A 5,674-nucleotide genomic window follows, 5' to 3' on the forward strand; every position below is an offset into this window, starting at 1 on the left:
CAACCTCCGAGAGCGCCTGCGCACTTTGAGGAGGAGGGGACGAAAGGCAGGGGCGGTGGGCGGGGTCTGCGCCTGCGCTGGGGAAACCGCTTGCTGGTCACCTGGGAGGACTCAGGCCGAGGTCAATTTTCAGTACCCGGTAGTCTTTTTTTTTTTTTTTTTTTTTAATTTTTTTTTAACTTTTTTTATTTTTTTAAATTTACATCCAAATTAGTTAGCATATAGTGCAACAATGATTTCAGGAGTAGATTCCTTACTGCCCCTTACCCATTTAGCCCATCCCCCCTTCCACAACCCTTCCTGTAACCCTCAGTTTGTTCTCCATATTTGTGAGTCTCTTCTGTTTTGTCCCCCTCCCTGTTTTTATATTATTTTTGTTCCCTTCCCTTATGTTCATCTGGTTTGTCTCTTAAAGTCCTCATATGAGTGAAGTCATACGATTTTTGTCTTTCTCTGACTAATTTCACTTAGCATAATACCCTCCAGTTCCATCCACGTAGTTGCAAATGGCAAGATTTCATTCTTTTTGATTGTCGAGTAATACTCCATTGTATAGATATGCCACATCTTCTTTATCCATTCATCCATCGATGGACATTTGGGCTCTTTCCATACTTTGGCTATTGTTGATAGTGCTGCTATAAACATGGGGGTGCATGTGTCCCTTTGAAACAGCACACCTGTGTCCCTTGGATAAATGCCTAGTAGTACAATTGCTGCGTGTAGGGTAGTTCTATTTTTAGTTTTTTGAGGAACCTCCATACTGTTTTCCAGAGTGGCTGCACCAGCTTGCATTCCCATCAGTACCCCGTCATCTTTAAAATAATAGTTTCGCTTGGTGGTTCTGAATAGGGGCTTTGGAGTCAGATCTAGGGTTAAGTTCTAGCTCTGACATTTACCACTGTGTGACCTTGGTGAACAAGTTATTTAACCTCAGTTCAGTTTCTTCAGTAGTCAAACGAGGATAATTATGGAACACTCGCTGGGTTGTTGGAAAGATCAGATGTAAGGATTTTCGGCACAATGCCTGGCATATGGAAAGCTTCCCAAAATAAGGGCAGCTAGTAGTAATAGTAGCGCCAGTCAAGAAAGACCAATAGATGATTCATCTGACTGTACTTTGAAAGCATGGCCTAGGGGACAGAGTCTTAGATTTGATATGAGAAACCCCTGGGTTCAAACTCTCACCTGCTGTTTGACGTCAGGCAAATGCAGCACCCGGTACCAAAGCCGGTATGCATAAACTTGGCTATCTTTTCCATGGAATATTACTTCAGTGAGGGTGAGGTTCCACCAGGTAAACAATGGGTTTGGATTTGGCCCAAATCCTGACTTTCCAAAAGTGAGTGGTTAATGGAGCATTTTGCAAGAAACATTGCATGCATTTCCGAAAATGTATGCTTTTTTATTACAAATGAAATTTAATTGAAACCAGAAAACATTATGTTCTAATTACTGCATATACCATTTAGGACTAGTTTTCAGAACAACCTGGCATACTGAGGTTTCACACTAGAATTCAATGGTTAAAATTCAATAGTTAAAATTTGAGCAGCACAACCTAGTGGTTCTAATCTATTGAACATATATATATTCAATATATATTTTCTAATCTATTGAACATATATATATTCAATATAGATATTTATTGAATACACACACACACACACACACACACACACACACACACACATATATATAAGCTGGAGAACATGATAAAAACCAGATAAATGCTCAGATCTTCTGGTTGAACTGGAGATCAACACCTCAAGGAATCCCTGTTCCCTTTCCCCTCAGATCCCTTTCTCTCCCTATACATTGACCTTGTCCAGGTGACAAAATCTTAAATTCCATATAACATCAAAAGCATAAACAAAAACAAAAAAATTAGATAAATTGGCCTTCATCAAAATGTAAAACTTTTGTACATCAAAGAACACCATCAAGAAAATGAAAAGATAACTCACAGAACAGTAGAAAATATTTGCAAACCATATATCTGAAAAGGTCTAGTATCCAGAATATATAAAGAACATTTATAACTCTATAACAAAAAGGCAAAGAACCCAGTTTTTACATAAGCAAAGGACTTAAAGAGACATTTTCCTAAAGACAATATACAAATGACCAACAAGCACATGAAAAGATACTCATCACTAATCATTAGGGAAATGCAAATCAAAAGCACAGTGAGGGGCGCCTGAGTGGCTCAATTAAGCGTCTAACTTCGGCTCAGGTCATGATCTCACAGTTCCTGGGTTCGAGCCCCTCATCTGGCTCAGTGCTGACAGCTCAGAGCCTGCAGCCTGCTTCAGATTCTGTCTCCCTCGCTCTCTGCCTCTCTCTCTCTCTCTCTCTCTCTCTCTCTCTCTCTCTCAAAAATAAAACATTAAAAAAAAAAAAGCACAATGAGATACCACTTCACCACCTCTGGGATGACTAGAATTAAGAAAAAAGACAGAAAGTAACAAGTATTGACAAGAATGTGGAGAAATTGGAGCACTTATACATTATTGGTGGGAATGTAAAATGCTGTTATGGAGAATAGATTGACTAGTCAAAAAGTTAAACATAGAATTACCATATGAGGGGCTCCTGGGTGGCTCAGTCAGTTAAACATCCAAGCTCTTGATTTCAGCTCAGGTCATGATCTCATAGTTCATGAGATCGAGCCCCGTGTTGGGTTCTGCGCTGACAGCAGGGAGCCTACTTGGGATTTTCTCTTTCCTTCTCTCTCTGCCCCCTCCTTCACTTGTGTTCATGTTCTCTCTCTCACTCTCTCTCAAAATAAATAAACTTAAAAAAAAATTTTTTTAAGAATTACCATATGAGTCAGCAATTCCACTTATCCTGCTTTATGTAATGTTCTCCAGCTTAACCATATATATAATCGATTAGAACCACTAGCTTGTGCTGCTCAAATTTTAAACACTGAATACTAGTGTGAAACCTCCGTGTGCCAGATTGTTCTAACAAAACTCTATACCCCAGCAATTCCATGTGCCCAAAAGAATTGAAACACGGGTGTTCAAACAAAAACTTGCACCTAGTGTTCGTAGCAGGACTATTCAGAGTAATCAAAAGGTTAAACGTACTCAAATATCCACCAAATGATGAAAGCATAAACAAAATGTGATGTGCCAATACAAAGGAATATTATTCAGCCAGAGAAGAGAGTAGTGATACATGCTACAACATGGATGTACCTTGAAAACATTATGCATTCCTTTTATATGAAACATTCAGAATGAGCAAACTCATAGTGACAGAAAGCAGATTAGTGGCTGCCAGGGGCTGAGCGGAGAGGGGACAGGAGAGTGACGGCTTAATAAGTATGAGGTTTCCTTTTGGGAGAATGAAATGTTCCAGGAACTAGCTAGTGGTGACAGTTGCACAATGTTGTGAATGTACTCCATGTTACCAATGGACTGGAGGGTCAAGTCCCCTCTTAAAGGGGGCAGCTACGACTCCAGCTCCTGCGGGTAGTTGCCAAGACAGAATTTGGGCCCACAGTTGCCAGATTGTCCAATGCTTCAGGGAAAATAACTGCTTCTCAAATTTTTATGTACATATAAGTCACTTGGTGATCTTGTTAAGATGCAGATTCTGATTCAGTAGGTCTACGTGGGACCTGAGAATGTGTAGGGGCTGTAGCTCCACAAACCACACTTTGAAGAGTGAGGGTCCAGCTCAGAAGTCCTCAAATCTGGGTGCACACTGGAAGCACCTGGGGAGTTTAATTAACAGTGATGCTTAGGCTCCACCCCCAGAAATTCTGACGTCATGGGTCAGGGCCCTATAACTCTAATAGGTGGCAAACTTCGAATGCCAACACCCTAGATGACCCTCTGGACTTTACACAGCTCCAAGAGCCTCTCGGGCTAGGCAGTATTTCTGGAGAACAAGGTAACTGTTCTCTCCCAAGGTAACCTTTTGAGAATAACTAGCCCCTAAAACCTCCTCCCCAACAAAGCATTCCAAACTTGAAGGATGTGGACCATAGTTCAGATGCTGTACGGGTATTTTGTAACTCTTGACAACCTATTGGATTTCCTTTTACCAGCAACTCCCTCTTCTTTGGCGTCCTGACCTTTGTTAGCAAGTTTCATGTAATTGGGTCTGAATTGTTAGCTGATGCCTCAACCAGGCTAAAATGAGACTCCTCCTTTAGAGAAAGAAAGAGTGCGTGCCCCGATCTGTATATCACACAGGGTCACAGGGGCTGTAGGGCTTGCCCAGAGCACAGCAGCATGAGTCATCTTGGTGGGGAGCACAAAAGGGAAACAGGTAAGTAGAATAGACCAGTGGATGTGTTCTTGCCTCTTCCCACACACAGTCTCTGGAAAAACGTGTGAGTACATCTATCTTCCTGCTTTGTACCTCTCTTCTCCCAGACCAACCGTGATCCTGGCTGAAAGAGGGGTAATTAACAAAGCACAGAAAGAATTGAAAGCCCTAACCAGAGCCTGAAAGAGAGCAGACAGGCAAGAACAGAAGCCAGGAAGGGGAATAAGAAACTTGGCAGTGTTTCCTGACAGGGCCTCCTCTCTAAGAGCATTACTGGAGTTATTCATGCCTGAGATGACAGGATGTGAACGTATTTGTCTTTATTATCGAGTAAATAGTACATGTGTGTGGCTTTCTTTTTCATTTTTCCCCTGATTCCCCGGGGCTTCACCCCTTAACGTGGTCACTTTGAACATCGTTGGCATAAGTTCGCTATAGAAGAACATCTGTGGCAAAGGAGCACGCCAAGGCAGGGAACTGTCTGGGACCAGGATGCAGCAACACAAATTAGCCCCATCCTGTTGGCTTAAGCTGTATTGATTCAGTCTCCCAGTACATGCAGTCTCTTTTGGTTAAGATTGACCCTCCTGCTGGAGAAACTTCGATTTCAACTTCCCTCAACCAAAAGATAAAGGGATTGAGGCAAAACCATCATACTGGAACCTAGGTCAATAATATGTGTGTGCAAAGAGATTTAGAAAACATCTTAGAGACTCACAAGAATTTTCTTTCCAGAAGCAGTAAGGAATGGTAAGGTCCAAGGGATTCAGCTTAGTACAGGGCCTAGGAAAAATGACTATTGGCACCGGAAGCCCGAATCTTTTGTTAATCACAGACCAGCAAAGGACAGATCTTCTCTACTCTCCATTCCCTGAATTGCTTCTTACTTTTTACTGCCTCTTGCAGGAAGCCTGCCCTGACTTCCACCCCTGGCTGTCTATGAACCTTCTATGTACTGGCTGGTGTTGTAACACTTACTTGCCACATGAGAGGTGATTCCTACCTCCCATCCTTACTAGATTATCAGGTCCTGGAGAGCTGGGACTGTCTGATTCATCCCAGTACATCCAGGGCCTACCACGGTGTCGAGCACAGAGCAGATGCTCAGTACCTATTTGTGGAATTAATAAACAGAATGAATAATGTTAAATAAGCCTAGTTGGATGTCTCACCAGCACTGAAACTCAAGGTGCAAAGCTGAACCCTACAACCACCTCAGCTCTGCTGAGTTGGGCTCCTCAAAACAGCCCAAACCATTGTTGTCCGGCTTTGGCCATTATTTATTGCAACAACAATAATAACAATAGTAAATACTTGTACGGTGTTTACTGTATAGTAGGTGTTTCTTTAAGCATTTTAAACTTATCAGTTCCCTAATTTTCATAAC

Source organism: Panthera pardus, unplaced genomic scaffold (genome assembly GCF_024362965.1).
Source record: "Panthera pardus isolate Hobbes unplaced genomic scaffold, ASM2436296v1 HiC_scaffold_20, whole genome shotgun sequence".
Classification (NCBI taxonomy): domain Eukaryota; kingdom Metazoa; phylum Chordata; class Mammalia; order Carnivora; family Felidae; genus Panthera; species Panthera pardus.